The 12,540-nt window shown below is 35.8% G+C and overlaps 1 pseudogene; it reads right to left on the reverse strand.

Moving 5' to 3' along the window:
* Positions 1-58: 58 nt before the first annotated feature.
* LOC131859206 (vesicle transport v-SNARE 13-like) lies at positions 59-9,745 on the reverse strand (annotated as a pseudogene).
* Between the last annotated feature and the right edge of the window lie 2,795 nt (positions 9,746-12,540).

The raw sequence follows: 12,540 nt of genomic DNA on the forward strand, positions 1-12,540 counted from the left end.
CTGACCCTAAACAAGCTCAGGGCAAACAGGCCATTAACAGCAAGTTAGAAGACCACTATTAAAGGCCTGCCAAACCAGCAACAACACAATAGCACAAAGCTAAGATCTCGACTCAAGAGTGGGAAGAAACACCCAAAATTTGACAAGGAAGAGTTGGTTGGGGGGGGGGGCGGGGGGCAAGACTTACTTTTCCGCCTGCAACAAACAACAGTCCAGGCAATACTACTACTAGGAACAACATTGCAGGTAGGGTCAAGCAGGGAAAACCCCTTAGAGTATTTGTCTACATTTGGAGCAGACTGTTGCTGCAGAATAGCATCAGGAATAGACTCACCAGGAGCAGACTGTTGCTGCAAAACAGGAGCAACAGGAGTAAAAGCCTTAACGCCAAAGGAGGTCACACCAGTGGCATCCAGGGGGCCAGTAGAGGCCTCAACAACAGTAAGAGGCACACCTCATCCCGGGGTGAGTTTTCATCGGCATGTGAGGAGTCATCGGAATCATCAAAACCAAGAAGCTTTGACAGTTAAATGATGAACACTAGTGTCTTTCAAGGCCAAAGGAGGTCACACCAGTAGCATCCAGGGGCCAGTAGAGGCCTCAACAACAGTAAGAGGCACAACCTCATCCCAGGGTGAGTCTTCATCGGCATGTGAGGAGTCATCAGAATTGTCAAAGTCAGAAGCCTTGATAGTTAAATGATGAACACTAGTGTCTTTCCACCAAGTAACAGCACCTCATCCCGGGAGGAGTCTTCATCCGCATGCGAGGAGTCATCAGAATCAGAAGCCTTGACAGTCAAATGATCAACATTAGTGTCTTTCCACCAAATTGCATTCCTTGTTACATTTATTATCTACATTTAACATATTCAATTTATTATTTGCTTTGGTCCTCCTTCCCCTCGTTTTCTGCTCCTCCATCCGCTATCTAACTCTCAATTCATTCCTCATACTGCTGATGGATCACAGTAAATGCTTATCCAAAAAAGGCTTACACGGTATAATTCAATATCACTATCAAAGTCGAGGTTGTTCTAGAATCAAGTTGCAAGCGTGAATTGTGTTTAACATGTTTACTTTCCAACCTCTAAATGTCATCGTTCATGTACTACCTTGAAGCAATTCCAATACTTAAAAAAAATACATGCGTAATTCTAAATTAGTTAGTGTAAATTCTAATAAAAACAACATGCGTACCAGATTGCATATGTATATTGGTGATAAGATCAGAAATCTCCTTGTAGAAGGGGATTTAAAACTGATTATGAGGGCCATCTTTGGTAACCTAATAATTAACTTTGGTAAAGATGCAATCTTGGTCACTTCAAAAACTTGTTGAGAAAATTCTTCATCTAAAGGGAAATTTTATAGTGTGAAGTTCAACCAGAAAGTCTAACTTAAGGGTCCAAGAGAAATGCTCCATATTCAAAGATGTTCTCTCTTCAGTTGTTGGAAATATTACATCATTCCCATAAGTTTGTTAATGTGACGTATAATAATTATTAGTTAATTAGTTGCGGAGTGTTTGTTTGTAGTATGAGTTGTTACTTGTATATTAAATGAGTTGTTATAGGAGGTATAACAATCCTCTTATAATATAAAAATCCTATAAATAATTTTTTATGTAATATTGAACAGAATGCATAGTTCCATAGAGTTTCTTGGCGAGGGGACAAGGAGACAGGTTTCAAGGAGGGGACCAAAGGCCTAGATTTGGAGACGACGGTGGGACGATGGTAGAGTGGCAAGGGGGGCGGTGTTGATATACATATAGTACTTGAAAAAATAGTTTCACCATTGTATTTGACTCCAAATTCCGATGCATGTTTGTTGATATATCGACAAACTTTTTTAGAATTACTGACGAAACACCCATATGATTTTCGTCGCTAATATTTCATCGCTTTTTCAACGAACATAAATATGTCGAACCTCTGACGGATTATCATTGGACAGTGGCATGGTCATTGCAGCTGGTTTTCGTTGATAAATCGACGAAAAATTCGTCCAAATTGCGATAAAAATAATCACAAAACATTGTGCCATGTCTCTTTAAAAGCGTCGATATTCCAACGATATTGACCAAACATTTCGTTGACTTCACGACGAAAAAACACCAAACGTTCGTCGATATTTCGACGATGTCAACCAAACATTTCGTTGACATTATGACGAAATAATTGTTGTTTGTACAACAACTACATTGGACATTTTTGTTTTTCGTCGGATGGGGTTTGTCGAAATTGTGACGAAACATGTAGTTTTCAACAATTTTTTTTTATTCGTTCAGACCCCCTAGGTGCCTCCAAACCACCAAGATTGGCTCCAAAAGGGAGGGGTTCACCAAGCCATTGTCTCATAAGGGATGAGTGATGGCCATCTTGAGATTACCAACTTGAGGATGGATCTTGTGGGAGGGTTGGATGGTTTCATTACTTTCTCTAAAGGCATAAGGAATGTTTATTACAACAACATTGTCAAACTAAACCATCATGCAATTGTAGTTCTTGAATATGGAATGTTTATTACAGCAACATTGTCAAACTAAACCATCATGCAATTGTAGTTCTTGAATAGATTTGTTTGCTTGCTAATTCTGTCATGTACTCAAATTCTATAGTACAAGTACCAGATATATACAAAAACATGTTATATATTTGACTAACAAATTAAAAATCGTGTTGTTCTTTATAACTATTAATTGTAAGCCACATGTGCACCTAATTTTTTGAGGAGAAAAATGCTATAATTTTCTTTGGTTGAGTAAACTATGAATGGAAGGAAAATATATGTAATATGGGACACAAAAATTAAAGATTTCATGTGACAAAAATGATATTAGAACAATTTAAAAGGGAAATTTATACCGTATCATGTGTGTGCAAAAGTGTTTGCCACTGTTGGTGTAGGTCCCGAAGGATGGAAACCCCAAGTTCCTCTGTTTCTAGTATGGTTCTCTTACTCTCTTTGATCTGATTAGTAGACTAGTTAAGCGTCTCAGTTGACATCAATAATTTCCCCCTTTGATGTGCTGATGCCTGAATCATAATAGATCAACATAGTGATATAATAATTAAAAAATTGAAATGGACAATTTCTCCATATGTACAAATACTTTCTACATGTATTCCTTCAAATTGAAAAATCATATACAAGCACAAAGAAGTAATGTGACAACCTTAATAGTTAATAGTTAATACCCAACAAAAGCATTAAATATCATCCACCTAGTGGATTCTTATAAAATTCACATTTAAAAGAAAAATTGTAGACTTGGCAATTGATAGATGGGTGATATTGATTATCGAAGAAGATGGTACTTATACAACAAAAATTTACATATTTTTGAAGGTATTTTTGCAGTCACCAAAAAATATACCTTTTCTAAGAAAGAATCCTATTTTTGAAGACAATGAAAATAGAAAAGTTCAAACAGAGAGAATTCACAACTATCTTATGGTCAAAAAAGAAAGATCTGAAATTTTTTATTTGGTTAGAAACAATACCGTTAATGCATCACTCATTCCAGATTCAAGCAACTCATCTCTTGCACTTTGCGAATCAGCTAAGGAAGCCTTCTTCACATCTCTTTTCAAGTTGTTCAGGTCAGATTTGTATTCCCTCAGTTTGGCAAGTAGGTTGGCCTTTACACTAGGCTGCAAAATTTTTGGCTCAAGATCCATTTTACGAATCTTCAAAAACCACAAATAGGTCATAATGTGGCACATTATATTATAATATGAAAAAAATTCCCAAAAGGAACATGCAAAATATGAAAAATAAGCCTCTGTTGTAAACCAAGAAAAAATAAAGTCAAATTAATTGTGTACCAAAGACTCTTATAAAAATAATTAATAAATAAATCATCATCATCAATTTAATAATAATAATAGAGAATAAACCTTTCACAATTTGATAATATAGAACCACCTATTCTCATGGGTTTTTATGATAGGACCACCTACTCCTGCCCAAAATTGGCACCTTTCCATGTGACCCAGCTGACACCCAATCCCTTCACTCCCTTGCAGAAAACATCCAGAAATGGTTGGTTGTCTCCCTCAACCATCAACTACCTCCTATTGTTACAAATTTGACCCATACCCTAGTTAGTCACACAAAGGGGCAAGACTCTTGACTAAACAAAGCCATGGGGTGAAGAAAAATATCTTTACATGGACAACAAAACGCTGATCTGATATACTCATCCCGTACTCTGCCAACAAAGCCTCTGTTGCAAACATAACACCTCTACCAGTTGCAAACATAAATCCTACCCAAATAAAAAAGTCTTGTGAAAATCAAGAAATTATATAAATCATCCCAATTGGTATACTCAGATTGTTGGTGCTTCAAGCTGAGTTCATTATACTCACAACGGGTTTTCCCATTACAATTGCAGGTGAGTAGCCATGAAATTTTGAGTATTCATCTAATATCTAGGCCATTGTCTGTGTCATGTAAACTTTATGAGTATATTGATAATACAAACACTTAAGACCACCTCATTCAGTTACACAAAAGTAATCAGATAGAATAGATCAAGTTATATTACATTATAAAAGGGGGCATAAAACCATGAAAATACCCGTGGATTGGTACCCATATCAGGAGTTGGAACATTTGTCTGGACACCAATCAAGTCATGTAGCTTCTAAGTAAAGACATGAGTAAGTCTCTCTAACTCACTAAGGCTTAAATTCCCTAGGAACAACCAATGCCACCCTTAGCCCCTCCATATGAAATAATCTCTCAATTGGAAATATTGTGCCAACTGGAATCCCTTGCAAAAGCTGTCATCCAGGGTAACATATGAGATGTGTTAAAAAGTAAAATAATTACAAAGGGTAACATATTGAAGCAAAGAGAACTAATGAAAATCGCATAAGCTTAAAAGTGTAGCATAATGAAATATTGAAAAGTGCATTACCTTATTGAGCTTCTCTTTGTTTTGAGAATAGTTTAATATTCTCTACCTGATAGGGCCAACCACGTGAATGTGGAAGCTCATTTGGCCCCTCCTCGGTCCCCCCCATCCCCCATCCACCCTCACATCACTCTCAATTCCCCAATACCCGATCATATAACATTAATCATTCATTCATCCATTAATAACATATAACATTCATTCATTCATCCGTTAATAACATATAACACTCATTCATTCATCCATTAATAACATATAACATTCCTTCATTAACATATAACATTCATTGTTTCGGTTTTTACATATTATAAAAAATATGGTTGTCATAATATGATTACAATCACTTTTTTTTTGTTTCTTTTTTGCAGCTAAATAAAGAAGAAGTGGAACATCATTTTCTAAATCATATGTCCCCCCTTCAATTGTTTTGCCCTCTGCTCGTGATCTTAATGTATGCCTAGTCGTGTACTCACGACGTGGAGACCGCTGCAAGGGGGGTCTGCTGCAATAACAAAAAAATGTTAAATTGATATGTTTTATTATTATTGTTACAAGTATTTCATTAATTAAAAGAACATTAGAGTGGTGCTCTTTACTTGATGGGGCCACATCATGTTCCTGATCTTGTCTTATAGCCTCATGTTCAACATGCTAAACATCCTCTAAATCCTCTGGAGTTGAAACACGAAAGGTTACATTAATTAATACACCAATTGTAATTAAATATGTTTAAAAGGACATTAGAGTGGCCCTCTTAACCTGATGGGGCCACATCATGTTCCTGATCTTGTCTAGCCCGATCATGCTCAACATGTTGATCAAACTCTACATGCTCTAAAGTTGAAACACGAAAGGTTACATTAATTAATACACCAAATGCAATTAAAGATGTTTAATTGTATTAATCCATAATGCATTTTGTATAGCACATGAATACATCCAGTACTAGGATGCACACGACCATGACCTTCATTTGCAGGTTGTGCTCCACCCTCACTAGGCTGCATTCCAATGTCATGTGCAATATTATCATTGCTTGCCTGTTTAAAACAAATAGGCACATAATTACTTTATGGTGGAAATTAATATTGAATATATTGCACAAGTAATCATTTTTAAATAAACTTCATTGAGTTTATTTACCTGCGTGTCGGATGCAATGGAAGCTTGTGTTTACCCAGTGAAGAGTCTTAGGTGTTCAACCACGACTCCATAGCCTTGCTGGAAGGCAATCTTCAGGTCCTCTTCTGTGGGCACTCTCTTGAATTCAGAGCCCTGCATTTTTGCATAAGATCATGAATTTTGCTTCTATGGTGTGATAAAACCAAAATTATTTGCAATTTATTATTTGGATGCAATATTTCATTTATTGATACTTACAATTCATGCGGCTAATTTCATATAACCACCAGAGCCAAGTTTGTGATGCCCATGTTTTTCTACTCTTGCCTTTGTTTCTTTCGATGTGTCAAATAGCCTATGAAAAGTTTGAAATATGTTAGATTATGTAAAGAGAAAGAGTAATCAGTATATAATTACATTGTTGATAGTATCACATACCTTCCTTTGCCCGATGGTGTCTTTCCTTTTTTCTTTTCAGCCTTCTTTCCATCCCGACACTAGGTCCTTCCACTCCCTCTCCAGAATCATGGGAGGATGCTCATACTTTTTGTTCTTCTCTAAATGTGACCTATATTGGTCCCTCACATATTTTAGATAGGTGTCAGCTTTCTTAAGGACCTTGGTTCAGTTGAATATGTTATTACCGAACAACACAACTAAACAGTTAATGAGCTCATCTTTTAAATCTTCATTTTGGGCATTCCACCTTGTACATATGGTGGGCCCAAAGATCTCCAATGTAAAATCATTTAGATGTTTATAAAAACTATAATTTCTTGCAAAATGATTATGGGATCATTAGTCTAAAAAGATTGATCAATAAGTAAATTAAAATTGGATTATATATAATAATAATGGAAATATTTTAAAGTATCTGGGACCTTTCTTATCTTTATAGAAACAAAATCCTTAGTCACCACAAATGTGGCCGACAATGTTCCCGCACTAGTAATACGGGAAGATCCAGGAAATGCTGCTAAAGCATGACCCGTACTAGTGGCCTCTACATCCCAAGGTATATGTCCTGATGCATGTTCTGGCATGTGTTCGCTGCCAGAGGGTGCACTACCTGATGTCTGCATGCTATGTGTTGCCGAAATTTTAATCGGCAATATAGGCACGAATGATGGGGTCAGATGATGTGATGTATGTGCAGAAAGATCAGGATCGACTCTTGTACCAACCCCTACTCCCTGGGCAACACCTGTAGTACCCTGATCGTGGCTAGCAACATCATGAGGACACACAAAATCCTATAAAAACAACACATTATAGTTCATAACATAAAAGAGTACAAAATATAAAACCATGAATGAACTTATGTTATAATTAAAGATCTCATGACAACTTACTTGCAAGTTTTGTGCTCTCTCAGTCAATTTTTTAACCCTTTCTCTTATCTCATCTGTTTGAGACTATGAATAATAACTAAAAGATTTATTTATTGCATTTATTTTGGGTCTTACTTATCATATCTAGAGGGTTTGTAGAATATTTGATGTCATCATCGCATCATAGTGACTGCACCTCCCTATGGATTCTCTCCTCTATTGCTGGTGCCTTTCCTTGATCATTCGACTGCGACAAGAATATTAAAAACATTATAATCGAAATTAACCCAATAAACTCACAAAAAATAATAATAATAAAATGGTGCAAAGGCACCCATGCATAAAGATATCTTTTGAGGTCAAAGTACTTTTTTTTTTCTTATTTGTAATTTTCATACATGATTTGTAAGGTCATAAAGTCCATTTTTATAAAAAACAAGTCAATTGAAAGGATTGAAGAGCCATTTTGTACCAAGAGACCTAATAGGTCTTGATAGAGTCAGCTAAGGTCAAAATATCCATAAAAGGATTACAAATGTTGTAATTGATTATATTGAGTCCATTTTTGTCATGTTGGAAACATCCAATAAGGATATGGTCAAAGTTGGCAAAGTTGTGTCAAAAATGCAAAAGTTGCAAAGTTGCAACATTACCAAAATGTGCAAAAGAGATGTAAAATATCATCCATCGGTCATGAGTTGGTTGGAGCAGTTAGAAGGATTGGAAATTAGTTTGTAATGGTTTATAAAACCATGTCTGGTCGAGGTCAAGAGTGGAGGAGCAGTTTGGAGGGCATTTGACAAAGTTTACCCATCAAACCCTCAACTGTCATAAAGGTTTAAAGGGTCTATGACTGTCACAGAGCCACGAAGGCTCATAAATGTTATATTTTGAATTTTCAAGTATTTTAGAATGATGGTATAATGAAGTAACTTTCCAATGAATCCTTTCTTATGCATTTTCATTGAGTATTTGAAAAGATATAGTAGTTTTTCTAAAATCTGTTAAAACCCTTTGTTTTAACACAGTTTATGGGAGGTCTTAGTAACATTGTTATATTAATGGATAGGTGATTAACGTGAATCAGTAAGTTTTTGGCATTTTATTGTTGAATGCAATAACCACTCATGCTAAGGAAATGATAATATGTTTTACTAGATATATGACAGTTCATCTCATTAAGGGTTTGTTTTAAATAAAGAGTTTTGCAGTCCTTTATACTGTGATTAATTGGTTCCTTCATGATCAGATTTAAAAGACTGATGTAATGAAGATTTACTGCTTATCATTGAGTGTGGATTGAGTTGTAGTATGAAAACCTTGAAGGCTCCAAGACAATAGGATTCAGTCCCAACTATGTTTTCTTTATGAAACATTGTGATCAAAATCGGAATGTGATCAGGTAATGAAAGTAAGGAATTTACAGTCCTAATTGGAGACAGTAACATGAAACAATGAGGTAAACCTGTCGATTAGAAGTGCTTGAAGATGCATCGCGATATGTGCTCTGGGACGTAGCCTTCCCCATATGATCAATGTCCCATTGTGACAAAAATTAAATATAAAAAAACATTAGCGAAATGAGACCAATAGACTTACGAAAAAAAAACATAACAATAAAATGCTATATTGGAGTCATTAATTGGAGGCTGGGTAAAATGGTATATAGTATGTACCACCCCCATAGTAATTGTGTTTGTATCCATGTGATTCAAATTGCAATCGATTAACAACTCTTCACCTGCAGTTATTGATTTTATTGCACATACGAATACACGGTTTCCCTTGCGCGCCTCGAATATGCAATTGGGTTGTTTATTTGTTGACCCAGGTTATGTACTGTTTATAAACCCTGCAATATTCCCTAATGCTTTTGGCCTTCCGTCAATGTACATAGCCGCTCCTTTATTTTTATCCTTATCTTTTAGCTGTATATAATTTGCTGACAGTGCATACCTACGCATACTTCGTGTATATCAAACCACCTGCATCCAATATTTGTAACTGTAATAGGGTCTGACATACTCCATCAATTCAGTAACTCTTTCGTAACAAACCTTTATGCTATCCATGCAAAATAGGCCCAAACCATGTAATGATGATGGTGCTATGCGATATATCCTCTCATTGACACAAAAAAACTATATTTATTGGAGGAAGTTCCTTGGGTACCCATTGTTTCTGTAGATGTTTGTACCTCAAGGGCACCTCAATGTCGCCTATGCTCTCATCATCATAATTATAACATGACCCCCCTTTGGCAAGAAAAAATTCCATGTGTTTACAAATTTTTCTTCTAATCTTTTCACCTCTAGTTGATCTCCCTCTTCTAGACCTACTACATGTCTCACTTTCCTCTTCTCTTCCTGCATTTCCCTCGCTCGAGGAAGACAAATCTGACAAATACCTATTTGGTGGTACTTGCACTCCATCGAATGAGAGAGATAGTTACCAAAAATTCCATGACGTTTTTCATGGTCCATCAAGATGTGAGAGAGCATAACTATAAGGTGACAAAGAGAATCTATAAGAGATCATGGACTTAGTAGAGGTTTCCCAAAACATGGACTTAGTTTTCCACACCCTTCAACTTGGCCGGTTATTTTTTATGGACTTTGATTTGATTTCAAAAGGCATTGGTAAAGCTAAGACGTATGCCATCTTATGTTGACTTGTGACAAGAGAATCTTCTTAGGGGAGACCATAAGTCACATTAGGCGAACATGGAATGTAGAGGAAGATATTTTATCTAAATGGGCACTTGCATTCGAAAAAGCAGGTGATGTTAGATTTGAAGATCTTAGATAAGATTTCAGGGCAGCGGTTATTATGAGTTTTTTAGATCATAAATGCAGGACGCACTCTTTGGTACTCCTATAGAGTCGGAAAGATGATGGGGGAGTGACAAGGTGATCACAAGCATTAATATATTGGGAAAAATATTATTAATGACACCAGTTTTGAAGGGCGTAGTGGGTTTAAATGCGAGTAACCTTGAATTTCATCTTGCATTTAGCGTATGAAGCAAGTTAGAAGTGAGACCTTAGATAAGTGAAGGGGATTTGGTGAATGTTGAGTTGAAGGTGATATCTCTTCCTGAGAAAGATGGAGGAAAATTTCACATTAAAGACGAAGAAGCAAATTTGGGCTTTTTTAGGGTGAGCTGACATTCAGATGGCTTAGAGGTCTTTTCAACTTTTGGGATGATTATCTCCCACACTGTGTTTTTCTGATATTGGGGAAGGTATTTATAAAAATGAAACACAAATATCATACCAGAATGGATATATATTCACTCATTCTGGCTTGGGGATTGGAAGTGGAGGAAAGCATTGTAGCAGTTCGTAGGGTGGGGAATTTCTTGTTCCAACAAAATTTTGTGAAGGGTTAGAAAATTTCTTGGAATGGGCAATATTAGTGTGGGGTTTGATGTAGGTGAGGGAGAAGAAAATGAAGATGAAGGGGTGAAATAAAAAATTATACCCTTCCTTCGATGGGCACTGGGTATGTCTGCCTACCATCACAAGGTGGAGGCAAAGAATGGATGGGAGGTAATGAAGTTGTTAATTGAGATCAAAGAACTAGATGCAGTCATTGCAATAGCTAGGGAGGAGGTAGAGGGAGCCAGAAGAACTCTTCGACCAAGGAGGTTGAGTGGGGGTGGTGCCAAGGTTGGGAGTGGGAACGAGATCGGTCAAGCATTGAAGGTGGCTTCTAAAATGCTTTAGCGCGGTGAAAAATGAGGTGGGGTGTGGTTTTTATGTTTTTTGGCTAAATTTTTGCTATGTAATTATGGATAACATCTGATAGTAAATCTAGGGGTAGGTTGTAGAAAAAAAGAGTTTTTTGTGTAAAGATTTTGTATTAGGTGTATATTGCCAATTTTGAAGAATGGCAATTTTTTGGATAGGAGAACAGGTAGTTAGCATCATGATGTAACTACTTTTTATATTTAATAAGATACATATTATTACCGACCAAAAAAAAAGAAGTTGATTTGACATTTTAGAATAATATGCACATTTTTTTCTTCTATTGAGTATAATTGATAACAACATATACAAATTAATGTGAGTTCCATCAGTACACCCAACCAGTATGCTCCCAAATAGGAGATCAGTAGAGGAAGATAGTTACATCATCGAATCTCCTTGATTAAGGTTGATTGCATACATTCTCCTTGTTTTAGGTTTGCCACAAGATCAAGTTATTTAACAAGAGATCAAGTTATTTAATTGATGAACTAAAAGGCTCTATAATGAATGGTTCATAAGGCACTATGCTTGTCGTGAGTTTTGCCAAAAAACACAATTTTCTGCCCCAATAAGCCTTACCCACTCAATGTAAAAAAAATGCACTACCATTTCAACCTTGTTTAGTAAATTGGAAGGATTTTATAGCGGATTTAAAGATTAATGGGATTTGACCAAAATATAGAATGCAACACTTACAGTGGATTTGCTGGCACTTGCACTTGTTTGTCCTCTTTCTCCCTCCATTTTTTAATTTTTTGGCTCGCTGAATGCTTTGTGGGCGGCTTGGTATTTCAATTGATCCTTGAAGTCATTATGCCAATGGGGGTTGTGCTGGGATTGCTTATAGAATTGGATTATGCCTTCTGTATCATAACCCTATCTCTCTGCTCCCGTGTGCGCAAGATTCAAATAATGATCCAAATAGACTATAAGTTCATTTCTATACTTTCAAAAGAAAATTTATATTTCAAATTTAAAATACAATTTGGGTCCAATTTTTTCCCTTCATTTTAATTATTATGTAAACTTGAAGCACAAAATGTCTACAAAACACTTTATTTGAACACCTCCTAAAAGATATCAAGTCCTAAAAATAATAATATAATAATGCTATATTAGAAATTGATTTGACATTCTAGAATAATATGCACATTTCACTAAATTAATGTGTTGTAATATTGTTTGTTCATTTTACTTGGCTTTTGATTAAAGAGTTTGATGTAACATCTAATATCATGCAACATTTCCTCAGTAATCTCTTTAGTTTGAATGAATAAAATTCTTCACAACTTAAATACAAGATAGATATAAATATATAAATATATAAATATATGCCAAGTCAATAAGAGTGGATGGTGCAAAGTATCTAGGTGGTAGATAAGGATATGATGATATGATTGAGT

This window comes from Cryptomeria japonica, chromosome 10, assembly GCF_030272615.1.
Source record: "Cryptomeria japonica chromosome 10, Sugi_1.0, whole genome shotgun sequence".
Classification (NCBI taxonomy): domain Eukaryota; kingdom Viridiplantae; phylum Streptophyta; class Pinopsida; order Cupressales; family Cupressaceae; genus Cryptomeria; species Cryptomeria japonica.